This window comes from Giraffa tippelskirchi, chromosome 14 (genome assembly GCF_054371585.1).
Source record: "Giraffa tippelskirchi isolate mGirTip1 chromosome 14, T2T-mGirTip1v1.2.pri, whole genome shotgun sequence".
Taxonomy (NCBI): Eukaryota; Metazoa; Chordata; class Mammalia; order Artiodactyla; family Giraffidae; genus Giraffa; species Giraffa tippelskirchi.
In genome coordinates, this window is record NC_137288.1 from 43,631,521 (window position 1) to 43,657,897 (window position 26,377).

Below are 26,377 nucleotides of genomic sequence, written 5' to 3' on the forward strand. Positions count from 1 at the left end.
CAAGTTATTTTAGTCACCCAGTGATAGTCATTCAAGTCACAGAAAATCTAGGTAACCAGTAGTAAATCTGGATCTGGAGGAGATTGGGGAAGGAGACATCCAGTTTGGAGTTCATTCGAATTTTCTTACTCTGTTTAGAATCAGTTCAACCTATAATAATTTCTAGGTGGTATTGCAATACACAATTTATTTTAAAATAATGCCAGTCAGAGTAATACACACACACTCACACACACACACACGAGTGCTGTCAGCAAGATCGTCAAGTAGGAATCCTAGCCCTCACTCCCCTATAGAAACACCCATTTAAAAGCTATATATGGACCAAAATATAGTTACGAAATTTCTAGAATCCAGTTAAGAGGTTGCAGTACCCCCAGGTGAGTACAAAGCTGAGAATAGTTACATCGAAACAGTAAAAAGAGAAATTTCACTTTACCCAGGTCAATCTCTTCCCCAAGTGCCAGCCAATGCCAGAAGAGAACATGCCATCTCGTGACTTCCTCCTCAGGGGGACAAAGAAGAATGGGATGTACATTCAATGTTCTGGCTTTTCAGAGAGTTGCCTGACTGACTGATATCTGTCTTGTCTGACATGAGGTGCTGACACAGAGTTGGCATACTTCAAACGACTGAGAACATTGGCTACTGAGAACAAGGGAGAGTGGGTGGCTTACTGCTGTAGAACCAGATAATTTGCAGTGCCACAGATAGGCACCAGAGGGAGCAAGAGATAAAGAGCTCATGAAGAAGCAATTGGCAAGACTCTCTGAGAAATTATAGATAAAAGCCCAGAGAAGATGCACCCTGCCCCCCAAGAAGTTTTACAGGCCCCAAGGATCTCTCGTTAGGCTGATTGGTGAGGGTCTTCCCCTGTAGGAAGCCAGTCCATGAAGACTGGAAAAATTGGCTGTTTTTTTTTTTTTTTTCCAAATGCATGGATGCCAATGCAAAGTTTTGAGACACAAGAAATGGGAAACATGACCCCCAAAAGGAACAAACTACATCTCCATAAACTGAGCTTAAAGAAATGGACAGATATGAATTGCATAACAAAGAATTAAACATAAAAATGCTCTATGAGCTCAAGAAAATGGTGCATAAACAAAATGAGATTATTAGGATTATTAGCAAACATATAGCACAGAAAAGAAGCTTAAGAATTTTGGGAGCTTAAGAATACAATAACTCAAGTGAAAAATTCACTAGAGGGATTCAACAGCAGACTTGATCAAGCCGAAGAAAGTGTCAGCAAACTCAAAGACACATCATTTGAAATTATCCAGTCAGAGAAACAAAAAGGAAAAAAATGAAGAAAGCCTAAAGGACTTACGGGACAACATCAAAAGGAATGATATACATATTATGGGAGTCCTAGAAAGAGAAGAAAGAGAGAAAGAGACAGAAAACATATTTAAAAATACTGTATAATGGCTGAAAATTACCAAAATCTGAGGAAAGAATGAACATTCATATTTAAGAAACTTAATGGTCTACAACTAAGATATACTCAAAGAAATCTGCAGTGAGACATGCTGTAATTAAATTGTAGAAAGTGAAAGATAAAAAGAATTTTGTAAGCAGTAAGACCACTAAAAGTGTTGGCCACATACAAGGGTATCAACATTAGAGTACCGGTGGATTTCTCAGCAGATTTGCAAGCCAGAAGGGAATGTGATGATATATTCCAAGCAGTGGAAGAAAAAAGCCCTATAAACCAAGAATAGTATGTCTGGTAAAACTATCCTTTAAAAATAAAGGAAAAAAATTTCAAACAAAAGCTGAGGGAGCTCATCACCATTAGATTTACCTTACAAGAAATGATAAAGAAAATCCTTTAAGTTGAAGTGAAAGGGTACTAAACAGCAACACAAAAACACATAAAAGTTGCTTGCAAGTAAAGGTAAATATACAGACAAATACAAAATATTGTAACACTGTCTTGGTGGTGTATAAACTACTTTTAATTCTTGTAAAGAACTTAAAAGACAAATATATGAAAAATGGCTATAATATAAAAATGTTAATGGATGCCAACATAAAAAGAAGTAATTTGTGAAATCAATAACATGAAGTGTGTGTCTAGAGAAGTAAAAGTGTAGAGTACTTGTATTCATTTGAAGTCAATTTGTCATTAGCTTAAAATAGATTGTCATTACTGTGTTTCATGTTGCCCCAGTGGTAGCTACAGAGAATACCTATAGAAGGTATACAAAAGAAAATGAAAAAGGAATCAAAGCATGTCACTACAAAAAAATCAACAAAACACGAAGAAAGACAGAAAAAGGGAAAAAGTAACAAAAAAGCCATAAGACAGAAAGAAAACAAGTTAAAAAATGGCAAAATGAAGTCCTACTCTATCAACAACTCCTTTTAATGTAACCTTTCCATCAAAAGACATAGAATAACTCAATGGATGAAAAATCATCCAGCTATTAATAAATGCTGTCTACAAGGTCTTGTAGATTAAAGACATATATGGTTGAAATGGAAAGGATGGAAACATATTAATACTTACTAGTATCAGTTCAGTTCAGTTCAGTCGCTCAGTCGTGTCTGACTCTTTGCGACCCCATGAATCGCAGCATGCCAGGCCTCCCTGTCCATCATCAACTCCCGGAGTTTACCCAAACATGTCCATTGAGTTGATGATGCCATCCAGCCATCTCATCCTCTGTCATCCCCTTCTCCTGCCTTCAATCCTTCCCAGCATCAGGGACTTTTCAAATGAGTCAGCTCCTCACATGAGGTGGCCCAAGTATTGGAGTTTCAGCTTCAACATCAGTCCTTCCAATGAACACCCAGGACTGATCTCCTTTAGGGTGGATTGGTTGGATCTCCTTGCAGTCCAAGGGACTCTCAAGAGTCTTCTCCAACACCACAGTTCAAAAGCATCAATTCTTTGGCACTCAGCTTTCTTTATAGTCCAACTCTCACATCCATACGGAAAAACCGTAGCTTTAACTAGACGGACCTTTGTTGGCAAAGTAATGTCTCTGCTTTTTAATATGCTATCTAGGTTGGTCATAACTTTCCTTCCAAGGAGTAAGCGTCTTTTAATTTCATGGCTACAATCACCATCTGCAGTGATTTTGGAGCCCCAAATATAAAGTAGTATAGTAAATATTAATTTAATTTAAAAGTGATGTTTCCAAGACTGAACCAGGAAGAAATAGAAATTATGAACAACTCAATTATAAGCACTGAAATTGAAGCTGTGATCAAAAATCTCCCCCAAAACAAAAGCCCAGGATGAGATGGCTTCACAGGAGAATCCTGTCAAACATTTAGAGAAGAGCTAATGCTTATCCTTCTAAAACTCTTTCAAAAAATTCCAAGGAAGGAACACTTCCAAACTCATTCTATGAGGCCACCATCACCCTGACACCAAAACCAGACAAAGACAACACAGAAAAAGAAAACTACAGGCCAATATCACTGATGAACATAGATGCAAAAATCCTCACCCAAATTTTAGCAAACAGAATTCAGCAACACATCAAAATGTTCATACACCATGATCAAGTTGGGTTTATTCCAGGGATGCAAGGATTCTTCAATATATGCAAATCAATCAATGTGATACACCATATTAACAAATTGAAAGATAAAAAACAAATGATAATCTCAATAGGTGCAAAAAAAGCCTTTGACAAATTCAACACCCATTTATGATTAAAACTCTTCAAAAAAATGGGCAAAGAAGGAACCTACCTCAACATAGTAAAGGCCATAAATGATAAGCCCTCAGGAAACATTATTCTCAATGGGGAAAAAACTGAAAGAGTCTCCCCCTAAGATCAGGAACAAGACTATTATTCAACATAGTTCTGGAAGTCCTAGCTACAGCAATCGGAGAAGAGAAATAAAAGGAATCCACATCAGGAAATAAGAAGTAAATCTCTCACTGTTTACAGATGACATGATACTGTATATAGAAAACCCTAAGAGAGTATCAGAAAATTACTAGAGCTAATCAGTGAATTTAGCAAACTTGCAAGATACAAAATAAATACAGAGAAATCACTTGCATTTCTGTATACTAACAATGGAAAAATCAGAAAGAGAAATTAAGGAATCAATCTCATTCACCATTGCAACAAAAAGAATTAAATATCTAGGAATAAACTTACCTAAGGAGACAAAAGAACTGTACCCAGAAAATTATAAGAAACTAATGAAAGAAATCAAAGACAACATAAACACATGCAGAGATATTCCTTGTTCCTGGGTAGGAAGAATCAATATTGTGAAAATGATTATACTACCAAATGCAATCTACAGATTCAATGTGATCCCTATCAAATTACCATTTTTCACAGAACTAGAACAAAAAAAAAATTCACAATTCATATGGAAACACAAAAGACTCCGAATAGCCAAAGCAGTGTTGAGAAAGAAGAATGGAGCTGGAGGAATCAATCTTCCTGACTTCAGATTATACTACAAAGCTACAGTCATCAAGACAGTATGGTACTGGCACAAAAACAGAAATATAGACCAATGAAACAAGATAGAAAGCTCAGAAATAAACCCATGCACCTATGGGTACCTTATTTTTGACAAAGTGGGCAAGAATATACAGTGGGGCAAAGACAGACTCTTCAATAAAAGGTGCTGGGAAAACTGGACAGCTACATGAAATTAGAACACTTCCTAACAACATACACAAAGACAAAATGGATGAAAGACCTAAATGTAAGGCCAGAAACTATAAAACTGTTAGAGGACAACATAAGCAGAATACTTGAAGACATAAATCAAAGCAAGATCCTCTATGGCCCACCTCCTAGAGTAATGGAAATAAAAACAAAAGTAAACAAGTGAGACCTGATTAAACTGCAAAGCTTTTGCATAGCAAATGAAGCTATAAGCAAGGTGAAAAGACAACCCTCAGAATGGGAGAAAATATAATAGCAAATGAAACAACTAACAAAGGATTAATTTCCATAATATACAAGCAGCTCATACAACTCAATACCAGAAAAACAAACAACCCAATCAAAAAGTGGGGAAAAGACCTAAACAGACATTTCTCCAAAGACATACAGATGGCTAACAAACACATGAAAAGATGCTCAACATCTGTCTTTATGAGACAAATGCAAATCAAAACTACAATGAGATATCACTTCACACCGGTCAGAATGGCTATCATCAAAACGTCTACAAACAATAAATGTTGGAGAGGGTATGGAGAAAAAGGAACGTTCTTACATTGTTGGTGGGAATGTAAATTGATACAGCCACTATGGAAGACGATATGGAGGTTCCTTAAAAAACTAGGAAACCACCATACGACCCAGCAACCCCACTCCTAGGCATATACTCTGAGGAAACCAAAATTGAAAAAGACACATGTATCCCACTGTTCATTGCAGCACTATGTACAATAGCTAGAACACGGAAGCAACCAAGATGTCCATCGAAAGATGAATGGATAGAGAAGTTGTGGTACATATACACAATGGAATATTACTCAGCCATACAAAGGAAAGCATTTGAGTCAATTCTAATGAGTTGGATGAGCCTAGAACCTATTATACAGAGTGAAATAAGTCAGAAAGAAAAGATAAATATTGTACTCTAATGCACATATACGGAATCTAGAAAAATGGTACTGAAGCATTTATTTACAGGGCAGCAATGGAGAAATGGACATAGAGGATAGACTTGTGGACATGGGGAGAGGGGAGGAGAGGGTGAGATGTAGGGACAGAGTAACATGGAAACTTATATTACCGTCTGTAAAATTGATAGCCAACAGGAATTTGCTGTATGGCTTGGGAAACTCAAACAGGGGCTCTGTATCAACCTGAGGGGATGGGGAGGGAGATGGGAGGGAGGTTTAAAAGGGAGAGGATATATGTATACCTATGCTGATTCATGTTGAGCTTTGACAGAAAACAAAATTCTGTGGAGCAATTATCCTTCAATTAAAAAATAAATTTAAAAAAAGTGATATGCTAATATTAAAACTTCAAGTAACCATTCAAGTACATCAATGCTAATCATCCAAGAAGAGAAAGAATGTGGGTTGATGGTTTGACTGGCACACGCTGTGAGGTGAGGTAGCATGTGAACATGACTTTACATACTGAGTCCCACTCCCACACGGGCAGTGTGAAAACATGCTGAGACAACCAGTGAAAACACCAGCATTTCAACACTGGCTTTGCTACTCTTTAATCATGTGACCTTGAACAAATCACTTAACCTCTTCTTGCCTTATTTTCCTCCTCTGTAAACTGGAGTTGAGAATAGTACTACCTCACAGGGTCATTATGAGAATTAGAGGAGTTCATGGTTACAAATGACTTAAAATAAGCCTGGCACCTGGTGATTGCTATGTGTGTTTGTTAAATACAAATCAGCCAATAAAAAAAAAATCACTTTGGGAAGAAGCTATTTCATTTTCAATTCTCTTTCAGTTCTTATGATGGAGTCAAGGAGAAGGTCTCTATCTGATGCTTAAATAACTTTAAAACTTCTCCAGTCTTTGCTAATCTCCACCTGCAACAGAAAGAAAATATCTCAGGCTTCAAGTTTTGCCAGAAAATAGTATTGCAGCTTCTCTTAATAACATGGTTTTAGTGCCATGAAACTTGCTTTTATTGTTTGTGTCAAGTGATTCTGATTTTCCATTTATGGCAGTCATAAATAGTTTCCTTTAAAATAAAATTTAGTAAATGTTTTGAATCAACTTAAAGAAAGCCAGTCATTTATATTTAAAGAAAGCAAATAATTAAGCAGCAGTAATAAATAGTTTCCTTTAAAATAAAATTTAGTAAACGTTTTGAATCAACTTTAAGAAAGTCAGTCATTTATATTTAAAGAAAGCAAATAATTAAGCAGAGGGCAACAACAACAACAGCAAAAACTAGGGGTTCCTCAAAGACTGAAGTTTGGAAAGATTTGGGTTAGAGCAAAGGCACAAAGCTAATTCAAAGGGAAGGAAGGACATGGTTCTATTCATCAGCACCCTGCCTTTTTCATGGTTTTCATCCACACTGGCTTCAAGCTCCTTCTTTATCCATTTGGGCAAAGTGCATGGTTTTGTCTGCCTTCCAAAATCACCACTCGTCTAAGACACACTGTCAAATAGAAGTGGGCAGGGAGTGTAAGCACTTTGCACTGTTGCTTGAGTGGACCTCTTCTGCCGAAAAGTGTTTGGTCCAGCTATCTGAGGAGTTCCACTAATTGCCTCATTAGGCAATCTCAACGCAGAAACAATATTTAAGTACATCAGTGTAACTCTTGGGTATATGTAGGATTTAATGGCAGATGAAGCCAAATGAGCTGAAATGGAAAATTTATTTCTTTCTTAATAAACATTCTTAAATTCTCATTAAAAAAAAAAGACAGTAGGCAATTCATGCTTTTTAGCAAGACATAGTCTTTCCTAAGTTGTTAATGCTTCTGAGCCGTTTAGAGAGACTTTGAAATATTTTCTGCAAATCATTCTAACATTTTCTGAGAATAGGATATCTAATAAGAGCTTTACTTTTCCAAAGTTAGTACCATATATGAATCAAAACGCCATAGATACACAATAGTGTGTGATTTATATGTAATGCACATGTTCGTAATGGAGACTTGCTCCTTTTTAATATGTAAAGTGAAAGTTGCTCAGTCGTGCCCCACTCTTTGCGACCTCATGGACTGTAGCTCACCAGGCTTCTCTGTCGATGGAATTCTCCAGGCAAAAATACTGGAGTGGGTTGCCATTCCCTTCTCCAGGGGATCTTCTCAACCCAGGGATGAAAAGTGTGTGTCCTGCATTGCAGGCAGATTCTTTACCATCTGCGCCACTGGGGGAGCTTTTAATCTGTCAGATATCTTTTAATAATTATGTTGACAATACTCCACTATGAGTTACTAAGATAAACATTTGGTTTTAGAGTTGTCTGATGTCAGACTTGTCTCCAAGTCAGGGGACAGAGAAGAATAAACACTGGTAGGGCCAGGGAAGCAATCTGCTGTCGTTCCTTGTAGTTTTCAATTGATCATGTGAAGGAAGGGTGACCAGGGACAAAAGCTTCCACAACCCCCTAAAACTCAGTGTGTTCTGATATCTGAAATTCATCCCCATTTTCATCTCGTTGTATCTACCTGGTCTCCAGCACCTAATGACTTCACACCAATATCGTTGCTGCAGTCTCCAAACTGGCCTCCTGATGTTAGTCTCTCTCCACCTCCACCCCCTTCCTCAGCTTGTTCTCTGTGGCGCGCAGTCCTGTCCCCACCTGCATTTCCTTCCTCTAAAATCTTCTCTGGTTACCCACTGCCTTAGGATGGAGCCCTGCAGCCTGAGACTTGCTTTCATCATATGTAGCAATCTGGCTTCAGCTGTTTTGCCCGCATGTTTTTTCTCTTCCTAGCACTGCACTCTCTACTCCAGCAAGGCTGTTCTGGAGTTCTCATTCTCCTCCTCCCCATTGGATCTTGCTCCCGGGCTTCTGAGGCTGATTTCCTACTATGTGTCCTTCTTTATCATCTGCATTCCACCGTCCATTAAGACACAGCCTGGGTTCTACTTCCAACCACTGCAGCTTTTAAGAGCAAAGCCAGTCCTTTCACTCAGCTGAATCTCTCTTCAGTGGCCTTTTCTTTCTGTACCATGGATTGCTAGTTAAAGTTTTATGTGTTTATTGCCAATTTTTAAAAAAAATAATTTTGTTTATTTATCTTTGGCTATGTTGGGTCTTCTTTGCTGTGCAGGCTTTTCTCTGGTTGCGGCGAGTGATGGGCTGCTCTCTAGTTGCAGGGTAGGGGCTTCTCTCATTGCAGAGCCTGGGCTCTGGGGCTCGCAGGCTTCAGTAGTTGTAGCTCCCCGGCTCTTAGAGCACAGACTCAGTAGTTGTGGCACAGGGACTTAGTTGCTCTGCAGCATATGGGATCTTCCCGGATCAGGGATCAAACCCATGTCTCCTGCATTGGTGGGTGGATTCTTTACCATTGAACCACCAGGGAAGCCCTATTGCCAAGGCTTTTGTATTAGCTCTGAAGCTACTAAGGGCAGAGCCATCTCACGGTATTGGCTGTGGCTTGTGTATGAGAGCTGCTTATATGCTTATGCACTGGTGTACAGGTGTGTAAGTCAGTTGATTAATTAATCAATTATCTAATTAATTAGGGCTTTGCTAATTTGGTTTTGTAAAATGATCAGCTGCCATTTTGGACAACTGTTAGAAACTTCTAAATTTTTGAAGAGATTTCTGGGAAATATATGGTCTGTTACAAGAACTAGATTTTTGAGTTTCTCATAGTTTTGAGTTTCCATGGAATAGAACACAGAATGGTGGAAATGCAGATAGTCAATAAATGCTGAAAGAAAGAACCAATGAATGAATGACTGAGCAATGAGTTTGGTTTTCTGTTCTTGGTCTCTCCTTAGGCCACCTTGTACATAAGACTTCTCTGTTCTATGCCTACAAAAGTTGATCATGAAATCATGTGCAGATGCCAATTTTGTATTCGTAGAAAGATCTTTGACTAATAAAACATGTTAACCTTCATTATTATTGCAACCAAACCAATAAAAGATCTTTATGATCATATTGCTGAAATTGTTACTATCTACTACAAATGTATATTGGGGTCATAAAAAGAAAATTACCTGTTTTTGGATGGGATCTGCTATTTGACAACTACTTTGAAGATATATGTATGCCCACTGCTGGTAGAAGAGTAAATTGATAGAGGCTTTCAGGTTATTAAGTTAGCAATATAAAACAGTCAACTTTAAAAGGCTGAATTCTCTGATCTCATAATTCCATTTAATAGAATTAGAAAATAATCATGAATGTACACAAAGATTTAATGCTGAAAATGTTCATCTCAGCCATTGTTCCACATACAAATAATTGGAACCAGTGGGTAAATAATATTTGATATCCCATGTAATGGAACATATGCATTTATTAAAAATACTTTTTAGGATTTTACATAGTAGTTAATACAATGAAAAGAGATCCATGAAAAACTATATTGTTAAATAGAAAAAAAGTGACAAATAGTATGTAGCCAATGATTCATCTTAATACAATAAATTATATGTGTATATTGTATACATACATATATACCGACCGCAGTATGTTAAGAATAGTTATTAACTATTGGAAGGTGGAATTATATGAGAATTTTATTCTTTTTTGTATATATCTGTATATTCTAAATTTTTAGAATAGACATGATAGTTTGAATATATCACTACTATATATAAACTAGATAATGAATAAAGACCTATTATATGGCACAGGGAACTCTACTCAATACTCTAGTGGCCTATTGGGAAAAGAATCTAAAAAAGAGTAGATATATGTATTTGTATGACAGATTCATTTTGCTGTGCACTTGAAACTAGCTCAACATTGTAAATCAACTATACCCCAATAAAAATTTAAATATATATATGTATATGATGTGTGTGTGAAAAATAAAAGAATATGGACATTTACTTAAAGTTTTATTATCAAGCAACTTTTATTTCTTGGCTCATCATATCATAAAATGACATATTTATTGCCAAGCAAATACTTTAATAAAGTTCTGAGAGAAAGGTAAAACTACTGCCCTCAAAGAGCTTCAAGTTTTTAGCAATCTTATGTGGATCTAGGCAGTCAAATTTAGGAGATAAAAAATAAAGTTTAGGCACACAAAAGTTTATTTTTTTAACATGATCTTTTATTGTACCTTTGCAAAAGATAGAGATACATAGATGCCAAAAATATAATTCCAGGGAGAGAATTCTGATACTTGTAACAAATATATTCTAAAATAGAGTTTACTGTAGTTGATAAAAGCCAAGGATCAGTTTCCTCTGGGAGGCAGATGGTGACTGTTTTCAATTACCTGGAGGGGCTTTGAGACATGGGGGATTCAATTTTTTGCAACCCAGAAATTTCAAATGCAGTCAGGACAAATAAAAAAATACTATACATGTCACTCGCTCTTTCTTATTTTCGTGCCTCTTATTCTGTGCCTTTTTTCTTTTCTTTGGCTCTCTTGTCTTTCATCCTCTGCCTTTTTCATCCTCTGGCCTCCTAGAAATGACTGAGTTAATACCCACCTGAGCGAAGTACTCATGCATGACTACAAAACAATAATTACCCTGCTTTTTCTAACTTCTTGTCTCGCTGACATCTTTTATCAAGGTTTAGGTTTGAGGAGCCCAGTTTTCTCAGAGCGAAATTCCACCCTGATTGAAAGTTGGCACTTTGGGGGGGACACTCACACTTTCCTGTCACTAGGGGATCATTTTGTGTAATGACTCAACTGACCTTTTATCATTTACTTACAGTGAATCCAAATCTTCCCAGACTATACGATGAGAAGAGTCTCAGAAGAGAACTATGGAAGTTCACCTTGGGCAGCTTTTCTGGAGGGCAAAAATGTAAGTGGAAAATGAATTACTCTCATCATCCCTTTCTTTGTTTTTCCTCCCAGCTCTATTAAGATATAACTGACATATAACATTGCATACATTTAGGGTATGCGATTTGGTGTACAATTGCGAAATGCTCACCACAATAAACTTAGTTAACATACCCTTTTGTTGTTGTTGTTGTTAGGGTGAGGACCTTTAAGATCTACTCAACTAGCAGCTTTCAAGTATACAGTGCAGAACTGTTACTTATCTTCTCTCTTCCTCATGCCTTGATAGCACGTGCCTCTCTTAGCCGGGAGGATCTGATTCATTACTTACTTGTTTCCTTGCAATATGGCAGGATTTTTTCAGCAGAAAGACTGGAGAAGATGGTGGTGGGGCAAAGCAGGTTCCAGTTTGGTCTTTTCACGGTGTTGTTGCTGTTGTTGTTTAGTTGCTCAGTCGTGTCCAGCTCTGTGACCCCATGGACTGTAGCCCTCCAGGTTCCTCTGTCCGTGGGATTTCCCAGGCAAGAATACTGGAGTGGGTTGCCATTTCCATTTCCAGGGGATCTTCCCGACCCAGGGATGGAACCCGTGTCTCCTACATAGGCAGGCAAGTTGTTTACCACTGAGGCAGTTGAGATCATTTGCAATACCATGAGTACCACAAAGGGAGTTAAGTGGCTACAGAGGAAGGAGACAGGTGGAGAAACAGGAAGATCTGATATGAGAAACCATGAGGACTTCTATTTGTATGAAAAATGGGAGAGTCAGAAATGTCAGAGTGTGCAAGCCATATGAACAAGTGACAAATGACAAAATGTAGCCATTTACCTCAGAAAGAAAAGGAAGTCTCTGGCTAGTAACAGTAGACAAAGAAGAGCTTTTCTCAACTGAGAAGAGCCTGAAAGCAATTTATCTTGGTAAGTTCGATTCACTCATCTCAACCCCATTTGCCTTCCACCTGGATCCTTGCTTTCTTGCTGACACTGCATGCCATCTGCAGTCAGTGGTTGAACTGCAGTGTACAGAGACTAAGCTCTCTGGTGGAACACGGTTGCCCTGCTTTTGCAGACGGCCCTGTGGGCTTCCTTTGGCCTCTGAGAATCCAAGTACGTTGCTGGGAAAGCTTAGGGTTAACATCTCCTGCGTTGAGAATGGTGTCACTTAGGCTCTTAGTTCCATCTATTTACACAGTGGGAAGCTTTGCATTTGGTTGTAAAGAAGAAATGCCCCAGTAGGTTTTCCTTCTCTGCAGAGAAAGTGTGCGTCTGGCCTTTTGTGGGTCAGACAGAAAGCAGCAGGGCAAGCTGAGGGAAAAGGGACTCTCAGGTGTCCTTGACCATGGCCTCTAACTGAGGAGGAGCCAGAATTCGCCAGTGTCTACAATGAATATTTAATCCTGCTTTATTCTACATCAAACTGATAAATATTGATATATTCTTTATGTTATTTACATATCTGTTTACTCTGCGGTGATTTTTTTCCCCCTCTGGGATTTGGACACATGAATTACTGTTTTCCTTAGTTGCTTTAGGCATTTCCCATTAGGCTGCAAAGGTTTGCATGTTTTCTAAGATCCTGGCAGGCTCACTGGGGCTGAGTTTGGAAAAGTACTTGAGTAAGAAGAATCTAAAAGAAGTGAATAGGAATGGAAGAGGGTCAGCAGTAGAGCACCTAGGCTTGGAGGCCAAGTGAGTCAGAAATAGTTCAGAAAAAGCAAACTGGAAGCCAGCCCTGTGATATTATTTTGACTCTCTCCAGCATAGTGTTTGAGGTTAAATCAAAGCCCCTTTTGCTTAGGGATGGCACTATTGGATCTGAGAGCATTAAGCAGTCCATACAATTTGGGGGAGTGATAAATGTAAAGGTTCACTGCTGTTGCACAAAACCATCATTGTTATTTTAAGCTAAAGTTTCATTTGGGCTGAAAGAATTGTCCATTGCCTGGAAATAACTGCTGTAGCCACGGCCGGCACCCGTCAGCAGGAATATCTGCCAACTGCTTTCCTTGGGGAGCAGTTCTGTGTCTTGGGGAAAGTACAAATTTTATTTTATTATTTTATCTGGCCATCATCCTTGTTTAAAGGGAGCAGTGGTGGATACGGGAGTGTCTTTTTGTTTTGTTGTTTAGAATGATGGTTCACAAACTTCAGTGAGTATACAGATCACCTGGGACATTGTTAAATGCAGGTTCTGGGGCTCCACCCTAACGATTCTGAGTCAGTGGGATTATAGTGGGACCAAGGACTCTGCCTTTTTAACTAGGACCTTAAGTGATGCTTGTCAAAGTGATGTGCAGACCACACTTTGAGAAACATTGGTTTGTGAATTTTAAACCAGGTTCATCTCATGAGAGAAAGAAGTCTCTTCTGACTTCTAACTGAAAATCCATTTATACAGTTAGATTTTTGTAGCTGCTCCCTCGCCTAAGTCTGGAAGAACAGTGATGTTCTCAGTACAGTCCTCCCCAAGAGATGTCATGACAAAATGCTTCACATGAGTGTATCAAAAACAAATAAGTGTTGAGTGTGGGCATCCTTTTCCTCCTCTCCTTCCTGAATTCAGAGTGCTCCAGGGCCGCAACATTTGCCTGGTCAATGAGGATGTCAGCTTAGATGCTGCTCTGTCCTGGTCATGGGACCTCCTTTCAAGTATGGGGTCTCTTTGCAATGGGAACTGAAAATGTGGAGAGATTTCTTGAAAAGTTCAGAATTTTTGCCTCTGAATTACTTGATGTAGAATTATTTTTGTCCAGATAACCCAAGTGTTACTCTTGTCCCTTCTCGTTTCTTTGATACTAGAGTTTTGTTTAATGGAAAGTGACACAATGGCAAAGTGAATCAGACGCTTGCAAACATTTTAGTGTAGAAAGAGATGTCTAGGTGGACACTGTGGAGTGCTTGTAATGCAGAAGGTTTTGTTGGGAAAAGCCCTGGACCTAGAAGCTGAAGCCCCGGATTTATGTGTTTAAAAAGGCAGTCAGTCTTTTATCTCTTTAAGGACTTTCAGTCCAAGGAGAACAGGCACATCCTACCATATCCTAGGCCCCACCATGAACTGTTCGACTCTGGGCAAGTCATGTTCCTTCTCAGGGCTTTCATTTCTCAGCTGTAAATCAAGGATGATAAGAATCTACTGTGTAGGTAATTGTAAGGATAAAATAAATTAGGTGAACAATGCTTAGTAAATATCAAAACTCTAAAAACAGTAGATTTTATTTAAAAAATAACCCTAGGTCCAAATGTTGACATTTATCAACTATATGACAAAGGGCAAGTCATGTCACCTTGGACACAAAGTGAGCAGAACACTGCCCACCTGGTTCAGGTGGTCAAATGGAGTGAATGAGCTAATTCACATGAGGGCGCTTTGTGGAAGAATGCCACCACCCACAACGTATCATTATTTATGAACTTCTCCAAGACGTGGAGCACTGGATTACAGGGTCTTTTGTCTGCTCTACGTAGTTTTAGCCATAGATCACTCTTGGGCTCTGAAACTCAAGCCGTTCTCCAAGTTTGGCTTCATTCATCTTTTTATTTAGTATTCATCAGAATAGGGAGAAAGATGTCATTATGGCAATGACTATGCAAATGAATGTTTTTTTTTCCCCTTAAAATCCAAAGCCTACAGATTATTTGTAAAAACATCAGAGTACATGCTCTGGGTGACCAGTGTATCACCCATGTCAGGCCCTCTCCTTCTAACCTGGATCAAAACCAGTGCCCATGGACAAAGTGGATCAGGTCAAGATGAAAGGAACAAAGATGTCTTTGGGTCTGAAATTCCCCATTGAGCAATCTGTGTTTTACAAAATACAAAGTCTTAACTCTTAACTCATGTCAACTTATTTCCTAATACTCTTCTCATCTGTACACTACAGGGTAAACCTCAGGAAGAACAGGGAATGGTACGATTTTCCTTGTGAAGATGTAGCACATGCCTGAAAAGAATTCTTTTTTCTTCCATATTTATTTATTTTTAATTGAGATATAATTGACATATATTAGTTTCAGGTACAATGTAATGATTCAATGTTTGTATGTATTCTGAAATTATCACCACAATAAGTCTAGATATCCATCATCACACATAGTTACAATGTTTCTTTGATGAGAAATTCCAAGATTTACTCTCTTAGTAAATATATAATGCAATATTGTTAACTATAGTTGCCATGCTGAACATTACATTCCCCAGGACTTATTTATAATTGGAAGTTTGCATATGTTGACCACCTTCACCCATTTTATCCCCACACCCAACCTCCATCACTGGTGACAACCAATCTGTACTCTAATCTGAGTTCTGTTTTTATTTTTATGCTTATTTATTTATTTTTAAGATTCCACATACACGTGAGATCATATGGTATTTGCTTATCTCTGTCTGACCTATTTCACTTTGTGTGATGCCCTCAAGGTCCTTCCATGTTGTTGCAAATGGCAGGATATCTTTTTTTCTTTCAGAGCTGCATAACATTCCGTTGTATATAAATACTCCACATTTTCATTTATCAATGGACTCTGCTTTTTTCAAGAATTCTTAACTTTAATCCTACTGCTCTTTCCTTTCTCCCATAACTATCATCTATGGGACTGAAAAAACTAGGGGAAATTGAAAAGGCCAATAGTTAGTCCTCTTAACACTGACTTGGAGTCCTTGGGTACAGAGAGAGGAAATTTCTGGCTGGCACCTTAGTCAAGTCAGCCTTGCACTGTCTCTCACATCTGTTTTCCCCCATCCCAGTTATCACATCATCGTTCCGCGATAATCTTCTACTGTTCACCCTGGAGTTTTATGACAGTGGTTCCCCTGCTTGCTCTTGGTCTCAAGCTCCTTAAAGGAGAATCCCACGTCTTCTGCATCCTTCTGAATCCTCTGGTGTCTGGGCTGGTGCCAGGGACAGAGGAGGCGCTCAGCTGCAGAGCTGGATTTTCTGTCTCTGTGCCTTGGCCCTGTGGTTCCTCCTGGGTCTGTCCCTCTCTGACTGCAGGGCCTTTAGTACGTGAGGAAAACATTCGGGGCCTCAGTTTACCATTTGAAAGGACACATGTAAGGGGCTTGGTGCACAGAAGGGGCTCATAAAATATCTATTCCTTAGTGAATCATTTTCTGGCCACTCAGCTATCAAGGGATAGTTCCTCCTCTGAACCCTGAACAATGACCCATGTGTGAATATCGCAAATCCTTGACATAATATATGTCATATTAAAGGGACTAAAACTTCTTTTATACATTTTTGCATGCTCTGTGTGTGTATACTAAGTCCCTTCAGTCACGTCCAGCTCTTTGTGACCCTCATGGACTATATCTCGCCAGGCTCTTCAGTCCATGGGATTCTCCAGGCAAAAGTACTGGAGTGGGTTGCCATGCCTTCCCCCAGGGGATCTTCCCAACCTAGAGATCGAACCTGGGTCTCCTGTGTCTCCTGCATTGGCAGGCAGGTTCTTTGCCACTAGAGCCACCTGGGAAGCCCTCACATAGTTGCTATTCCTTTGCAAACGAGTTAGTTTAATCTCATCCAAATAGAAATGGGAACCATGGGGCCCTGCTTCAGTATCCTTGAGTCTGTAACCCTTCTCTGACCTTTACCTGTCAACACTAGCCATCCCCAAGGGGAACCATCCTTAGACATCACTCCCCTCCCTCCCGGCCCCGAATCCCATTTATTCTATTCTCTGGGCAGTCTTGGATATCAGGAAAACCCAAATGTTTAATAACAAGTGTTTTTGAAGCTGTTGATAATGAAAGACGAGGAGGTCTCAAGAAATCGTGGAATGGAAAGCCTGTCTATTCCAGCCCTGGTCTTATTCAACATCCTGCCTGCAACCCCCCAGCACACTTCATTTTTATCTGCCACGGTAAACGTGCTGCGGATACCTGTGGACAGACACCCAGGCCAGGAAAAGGCAGTGTTTGTGCAGTTATCTTCTAATAAGGTCAAAGGCTCGATGTATTATACAGCTCCGCAGGCAGCCAGACTCATTAGAGCAGGCGTGGGTGTGGGGTCTGTGCAGGATATTCAGAGGTGGGGGTTTGGTTTGGGGTCTGTGCTTAGTGTGTGTCCAGGATTCTCTCCACAGAACCTGAATTGGGTGTTGGGGGGAGCACTAAAGCATCCGAGCAGCTGGGAGCCCCTAGGGCCCTTCGCTCTTCTGAATCTGAGCTTGGGTGTCTCCCCCTGGGTTAACTGAAGCTGGAAGCAAAGCAAAATGCAAAGACCCTGGTGCAGTTTGCAAACCCCTGGTCTCATTCCTTTACCAAATCCTGCTGCTACTGCCTCCCAGGCTATGGGTGGGTTTTCTGCCAAGCACAGGCTGTGGAGGGCAGGTGAGGAAGGGCGTTGGGCAGGAGCAGAGCCCAGCATGTTGTATTTTGGTGCACGGAATGAATAGCGTGAGGCATGGAGCTCAAGGCCAAAGCCTGACAGTCCTGACAGGCCTGATTGTCGTCTGCGTGAGCCACGCTCGGCGAGGGGAAGTGACTAGGCGAGTGATTGATTTGTTTTGCTGAGGCGCCTTTGTGGTCTTCTGGGTGGATTTCTGGCCCCACCTCTCAGCCTCAAAGCCCTTGCTTTGCCTGCTGTTGCTTTTTTATTTGGGGGTAATGAAAATTTGTTCTAAGCCTTCCCTTTCATCTGTACGTGGCAGGCTGTCACAGAGAAGCGAGCCATTCGGCAGCCTCACTCCTGTCCAAATTGCTAAATGTTTTTTTCCAATTGCTTCCCTAATGGGCCGGGATAATGGGAGCGGCATGCTCTCTGCCCACGCTGGAGATGCCAGCGCAGTTGTCCAGCACACATGTGTGGTGGGCACTGGGCCCCTCTGTCCGTGGCCGGCCAGCCCCTCGCAGCTGAGCGCCAGCTCATACACCTGCCCCTTGGCCCTGAAGGCGCCAAGGGCTCAGCACCCAAGAAAGGGGCTCCTGACCTGGCCCTCGTGGCGTGGCCATCCCCTCAGGTGAGGCTTTGCCAAGAGAGCAGGGGGGTGGTGGGCAGTCCAGGCCAGAGCCCCAGACCCGGGGCCGCTAACGGCTCAGCCAGGCCAGCTTTTTATGGACTCCAGTTGCTGCCTTTCGGAGGGGCGGGCCCCAGAGCTCCCCACGGCCGGCTGTTCCATGGGCTGGATGCTCAACTGTGGCTGACCCACAGTTTTATGAGCCTAAGTGCTTATCCAGGAACAGAAGTGAGGAGGTTGTGTGTGATAAGAAAATAATTTGCCAAAACTGCAACAATAAAGAGGGCCTGGTGGGATCTCTTAGGGGATGAATAGCCCCGAGCAGCTGCAGATTTCTCTCTGCTTTCACAATTATTTTCATTTTTACAACAACTAAAAGCTAAATGCTTTGTACACGCCTGGTGAATCTTGCTTCAGCTTTCAACCCAACCTTTCTTTCTCTTTCTGGGAATCTTCATATCCACACAGCCTGGACAGAGTGTTCCTTGGCATCGAGGCATCAGCCGGTCCGCTCCTTGGACTGCTGACAGCTGCGGCACGGCTTTCTCTAGCGTCGCCCCCCCACCCCCAACAACCCTCTCACACAGAGTTCCAGTTGTACCCTCTGGGGCTGAGGAACAGGTGCTCCTATGACTGAGTTCTGGAGGCCGGGAGCTCCTTGTAAATCACAGCAGTTGCTCCATTGACAAGGGACATGCGTTCCTCTTGAGAATGAACAAGGCAAGCACATTCCTGCCTCCTCACGCACTTCCTGTATATGGCAGGCAACCTCCAGGAAGTACCCCCTCCTTCTTTTTGAGGTGCTGAGTGTTACTGTTGGTTGCATTTTTAAGCATCCGACACTATGCCCCTTGGCTGTATCATGTAGAAGGCAGGCCTTCCCATTCCACAGAACAGGCCCAGATCTTGACTCCATCAGAAAAGAACTGTGTGACCTAAATCGCTGTCTCCTCCTTGCAGTGAGGATAATCTATCAACCACCTCACTGCACTATAGATGCTCTTATTAAAGTAAATGAGAAAATAAACATAGCGCCCTTGACAGGATGCTTGGCACCTTATTAACACTTAACACATTTTGGCTATAATTATTGCATTTTTTTCCCCAATCACTATCTGTCTAGTTTGGAATATACATGTACAACCAGAATGACAGCAAGAGAAAGCATGTGTGTGTCAAAGGAATCTACTGAGTGATAAAGACCACAAGAGCTATGCTAGGGATGGAGGCCATCACTAAGGGACAGTTTCCCAAATTTGTCTCACAATGAGACTCTCTGGGGGCATTTATTAAAGATACCAACCCCAGGACCTTCTCTTGGAGATTATGATCCATTCAGTCAGGGTTAGGCCTGGGAAGTCTTTATGGCTATGAGGACATTATTTACAAAGATAATACATAAAAAGCACCACCCAGAAGATGTATTATATGAGCCACATGTGTACTTAAAATTTTTCCTAGCTGCGATATTGCAAAAAGTAAAATAAGAAAGGTAAAATTAATATTAATAATGTATTTTGTTTAACTCAAAATATTCAAAAGGGTATGATTTCAACATGTAACCAATACAAAACATTTTCACAAGGTATTTTGCATTCTCTTTTTCATAATAAGTTTTAAAACTCTAGTGTGTACTGTACACTTTTAGCATATCTTACTTTGGCCCCTAAAATTTCATCACAAACATTTGATCTATATTTAGGTTTCATAAAATTTACAGTTGAAAAAAGTGGATTGACATATCCAAATTGTCCCAAATATTCTTAAAAGTTTCCCAGTAACTGAATCCAGTATTCATTTTAAATGGAATTAAAATCAGTAATTCAATCCTTCAGTCCCAATAACCACAGTAACTCAGGAGTCACATGTGGCTGGCTGGTGGCTACCATATTGTGATGGCACAGATCTAGACAGTTAATAATTTACAGTAGTCAAGGCCCTTTCTCCCTTATTATGTCAAGATTTTAGAGTCAAGGGAGGATCCCAGTCAAACAGCAAAATGTTTAGTGGGAGCAGAAGTTTTGTGTCAGGAGCAGTGGAAGATGACTCTAGTGAAGGGAAAAAGACCAGAATCTAGGTCAGCATTGTCCTAAGCCAAAGAGTTCAGAGTTTATGGAAGAGTCAACCCACATCAAAGGTGCCTTTCGAGTAATACAGTGGTATGTATTACAGAGGTGTATATTAAAGCATGCTTCAAGATTAACTTGACTGGGTTTACTGGAACAGGTAAGAGAATGGAAATATGAGGATTAATTGATAGTAATAATATTAGAAAGGAACTTACATGAAAAATACAACAAAATTAAAATAGAATGTTTCTGATGGGAGAGGTTGAGAGAAGAGAGAGTAATTTAGGACTTCTTAAAGCTTTTTTTTTTTTTAAGTGAATGAATAAATATAATACTGCAACTAGGGAAGTCTAGAAGGAAAGCTGGTTCTGGAAAAAGCTTAGCTCAGCTTGAAGATTTGGACTCAGTGTTAGGCTATCTAAATAGATAACTTCACACTCTAATTATATATTCTACAATATAGAATAGATGGAGTAAAACAGGCCAAGATATAAAGCTTGGAGAATGTCAAGGACACAGATTCAGTTCACAGGAGCAAGGAATTTAGCAGCAGAAAGAGAATCAGAAGTTTAGTGCCATGAAAGTCAGAGGAATAAAGAGTTTCCACAGGAAGGAAGCTGTCAGCAGTAGGGGAAAGGGAATATAGTAGGGTCAAAGGGAATGAAGAGTGCGAATTGGAGTTAAGAATTAGGATACCAATAAAAATATGGAGAGGTCAATTTTACTAGAATGATGGAGAGTAGAAGAAATATTGTCAGGAGGTAGGGAGTGAGAAAGTAACTTTAAAATAGAACTGCATTTAGAGCTTCGAAGTTACTAGGAAGTAGGAGATATGGCCTCAGGACTCAAGGGACCATTGGGTACATGTTTCACCCGAAGTCACTCATCTGATGGCAGGGATTTTATGCAGAGGTGGAGGCAGTGAGAGGGTATTATCTAAGTAGTAAATGAGCCTTGCAGGCTTTGCTAACTCATACTTTGGGTTTTGTCTCTGATGAGGCAATTCTTTCCTTGCATTTTCAGTGGTCTATCACAACCTACCAAAGCCCTCAGGGAGTTTTTGTAATTCTGTCTTCTCTGTTATTAAGTTTTCCTTTCTCATTCAGAAAAGTTCAGTGTTACCTATGAAATTCTTACAAGAAAATTCTAAAGTTCCCTTTTGTTGCATTTATTCATTCATCCATTCTTTCAACAAATTTTAACGGAGTTCCCATGACATACCTTGTTCTAGAAATTCAAGATACGGTGGTGAAAAAGCTTTCTTCTTTTGTAGAGCTGTTAAAGTGGATGGATAGATAAGAAGCATATAGTGTAAGATGATTTCATAATAATAATGTCTTGGGGCTAGGAATCTGAACTATCTAGTTCAGATAAAGAACACCTTCTGAAGGAAGTGATATTTGGGTTCATTCCTAGGTGACCGGAAGGAGTTAACCGTGAAGATTTAGGGAAGGAGTGGGGATGGGAAATAAGTGCAAAGCTTGGCATCATCAAGGAGTTGCAGGAAAGCTAGTGTAGCTGGAACAGAGTAAGCAAAATGCAAATAGACTGGAAATTTACTTCTTTTTAAAAAATATCATTTATTTATTTGGTTGTGTCAGGCCTTAGTTGTGTCACATGGGATTTTTCGTTGTGGTGCACAGATTCTCTAGTTGTGAGGCACAGGCTTAGTTGCTCTGCCATGTGTGGGATCTTAGTTACCCGACCAGGGATCAAATCCAGATCCCCTACATTACAAGGTAGATTCTTATTTTTATTTTATTTTTAATTGGAGGATAATTGCTTTACAATGTTGTAATGGATTCTGCCACACAACAGCATGAATCAGCCATAGGTATACATCTGTCCACTCCCTCTTGAACCTCCTTCCCACCCCACCCCTCTTGGTTTTCACAAAGCACCCAGGTCAAACTCCCTGTGTTATACAGCAAATTCCCACTGGCTATATATTTACATATGGTAATGCAAGTGTTCCAGCGCTACTCTCTCAGTCCGTCCCCCCTCTGCTTGCTCTGCTGGGTCCACAGGTCTGTTCTGTATGTCTGTGTCTCTATAGCTGCTGTGCAGGCAGGTTCATCAGGACTATTCTTCTAGACTCCATATACATGTGTTAATATACAATATTTGTTTTTCTCTTTCTTACTTACTTCACTCTGTATAGCAGATTCTAGGTTCATCCACCTCACTAGAACTGACTCAAATGCATTCCTTTCTATGGTTGAGTAATATTCCATTGTACATATGTACTACAACTTCTTTAACCATTCACTTGCCGATGGACATCTAGGTTGCTTCCTTGTCCTAGCTATTGTAAATAGGACTACAATGAACATTGAGGTACATGTGTCTTGTTGAATTATGGATTTCTCAGGGGGACGCCCAGTAGTGGAACTGCTGGGTCGTATGGTAGTTGTAGGGCTTCCAGGAGGCTCAGTGGTAAAGAATCTGCCTGCCAGTGCAGAAGATGCAAGAGATGCGTGTTTGATCCCTGGGTCGGGATGCTCCCCTGGAGGAGGAAATGGCAACCCATTCCAGTATTCTTGCCTGGAGAATCCCGTGGACAGAGGAGCCTGGCGGGCTATAGTTCATGGGATCACAAAGAACTGGACACGACTGAGCAACTGAGCACAGACACATGGAAGTTTTATTCCTAGTTTTTAAAATAAATCTCCATACTGTTCTCCATAGTGGCTTTATCGATTTACATTCTCGTTCAAGGCAGATTCTTAAATGCTTGACCACCAGGGAAGGCACAGAAATTTACTTCTGAGAGATAGGTATGGCCAGGTTGTGTTGAGACTGAACGCCAGGCAGTCTGAACTTTAAGTGCAATAGAAAGCCCTTGGGGGGGAGTGGTTATAAATGCAATAACTTAGTCTATTTATTCAATAAGGAGCCTAGGATATTTTGTTTTAGCAAACTGATTGGATGGTTGTATCTCAGGATACAACCCCAGGACAAATGCTCTCATCATTGTGATCTTTGTACTGCCACTACCAAGAGGGGTCCATTGGTCCCAGGAAATCAACCAAGATCATTTAAACTGAAGCTGTAAGTAGGAAAAAAGGTTTCAAGTGAGTCATGATCATATAGAGGTTTATTATATCATCTCAATATTTGTGAATATTTGAAAATATCTTTAATTAATTAAAAAAAATAGAATGACATAAAGACTTCCTCTCAGCCAATTATACCAATTAGAGGAATAAGAGTTTTTCCCTGATTTTTTGAAATAAATACCCACTGAGGAACTTGCTTGAAGTCCTAGGTAGAAAAGTCCCTTCTTAGCCCACTGAGGTACTTTCAAGGGCAAAATGCAGGTTTACATGCTGCACCCTAGCTCATGTCTGGAAAAGACAAAATTAATAGTAGGAGAATTAAATGGCTACCAATTTGTGAGCACCCTGTCCTAATATGTTTATTGATTTTGGGTTCCAGTTTAGTGCTTGAGCTGTCTCTATTCATCAAACTTTCCACATAAGGGCATAGATCATCTTGGAGGGGGGGAGGGGAACTAGCCTGCCAGGACTGGAGACGGAAATGTGGAGACTGTGGGTTCAAATCCACATTCCATGCAGATTGACCTGGGACTCTAAGCAGCAGTCTATCTGCTGTTTTAGTGTTCCCAGTAAAGATAATATTGATCACTGATTACCTCATAGTATATTTAAAGATGAATTTTAAGTCACAACATCAAAAGACAAGATGGTACCCACTTCTAATATTTAAAGAAGGACCACATACACAATAGAATGTTCTTCCTAATTTTTAGATTGCTTTGTATCTCAAGGGAGATGTTAGGATGGGTGGATGAGAGCTGAGAGAATATATCATCTGTTAAAAGACAGTAACAATTCCTTAGGTAGGTCCAGAATGCTCTGTACATTAGTGTGATCAAGGAAATTTCCCACATCATTCTTCTGATAAAACTGTTTGCTCTTACAAAAAGTCTTGACAGTGAGGAGATCGGGAAATTATAACACTAAGAGGTAATTAGTGGAGATGTATCTCTAAATGAAAGATAGTAATTAAAAGTGCAATGTAAAATATTAATGTCATTTTTGAGGGCTTGAGGTTGTGATTAAAAAACTCCATCTAGGAACTGGGTGATCATTGTAGAGTTACAATTATCAGCTGCAAAATAGACTAATTTTGGGTTACTCCTAGTACATTAGACACACTTCATGAAGTAATGAGAAATTATGGTTCTATCCTTTGTACCAAATTGACCCGGTACAATATGTATTCACATTTAACCAGAAACATTTCTTATTCTCAATGAACAGAGCTTGCTTTGGGTAAAGTATTTGGCAATACCTATGAAGAATCTTAAAAACATTTTAAGATTGGATCATTCTTTGATTCAAGTAATTAAAGACAAAGGTTTAAATAAAAGGATAGTTAATGAAATACTGTCTATGGAAAAACTGACAACATTTTTTTTTTTTTAGATTTCTAGTAGTAGATGACTTATGGAATAAGTTATGGTTTGTACACACAATGGAATACTACACAATCATTAAAAATGTACATTGAGTACAATTAATGACATGGGAAACTGTTCCTGTTATAATTATTAAGTAATAAAAGAAAGTTCTGAGAGTGTGTATACATACCAAAATATATTACATTGCTCAAATATGTAAAAACAGAATATATGTTTGTAATGCTACTGCTAAGTCACTTTAGTTGTGTCCGACTCTGTGAGACCCCATAGACGGCAGTCCACCAGGCTCTGCCGTCCCTGGGATTTTCCAGGCAAGAACACTGGAGTGGGTTGCCATTTCCTTCTCCAGTGCATGAAAGGGAAAAGTGAAAGTGAAGTCGCTCAGTCTTGTCCAACTCTTAGCGACCCCACGGACTGTAGCCTACCAGGCTCCTCTGTCCATGGGATTTTCCAGGCAAGAGTACTGGAGTGGGGTGCCATGTTTATAATATATATATATATATATATATATATATATATGTGTGTGTGTATGTATATATATATATATATATATACATATATATATAAAATATCCCTATGTCTATAGTATATACAATATATGTCTATTATATATATATTCATGGAATACATGTGTTTATATACACATATGTACATATATATAAATATATGTGAATGTTTCTGTATATATATGTGTGTATGTGTGTGTACATATATAGAAACAAATTGGAAGCAAATATACCAAAAAGCTACTGTGATACAGTGGATGGCGAAATTATAGATGGAGTTTTCTTTATATTCCAAATTTTAAAAAATGAGCATGTTTTATTTTTGCAATAAAATGTTAGTATTAATTCTTAAAACACTATTGATACCACCATAAAAATAAACATTGTGAAGTCAAGCTTTGGGTGCAGCTGCCCCAAACTTGCACTTTGTCATGTGAGCACTTGTTTATTTACCCATATGTGATCCTTTTTAATGTCAGAATTTTGTGAGACAGATTGGAGCCTCATCTCAGCAAAGCCAGTTCCACTTGCTCAAGGAGAATAGTCCTTGTTTATGCTGCAGGCAAAACAACTAGTATTTTTTTTAAACTTCAGGTCTATCGTGAAAATGAGCCATCTGTGGCAGCCGTGGTGTTTTTCCCAACCTAATAGCACCTTTCGAACTGAACTCTTGGGCTTTTCCAGGCACTACTGACAGCTGCGGAATGATTATGTACATTCTTGATATAAGCTGTTACAAGATGGTATACTGAGAAATCTTGCATATATACGTAGTATGGGGAAAGAAAAATGAGAATAAAGCCAACCTGTGGTTTGGTTTCTAGAGTCCGCAAGACCATCTTGCTGAGTAATGCTTGGCTGAGGTAACATGACCCCATGACATAACTTCATCACTTCAGAAGTGGGAGCAAAGTCTTCCCCATCAACACTTTCTGGAAATATGTTAGAGGCACATAGTATGTGGGGCACATAGTAGGTATACTGCAAGCTTCTTATTTTAATCAATGAAAGAATGAATGAATA

The 26,377-nt window shown here is 39.7% G+C and overlaps 1 protein-coding gene across 1 annotated transcript in view; it reads left to right on the forward strand.

Annotated features, from left to right (window-relative positions):
• ZNF521 (zinc finger protein 521) overlaps nt 1–26,377 on the forward strand; it is an 865,909-nt gene that overhangs the window by 285,912 nt on the left and 553,620 nt on the right. Inside the window, exon 3 of the mRNA XM_081562746.1 lies at nt 11,303–11,395. The gene's annotated coding sequence lies outside the window, so the exon portion shown is untranslated. The remainder of the gene's footprint in view (nt 1–11,302; nt 11,396–26,377) is intronic.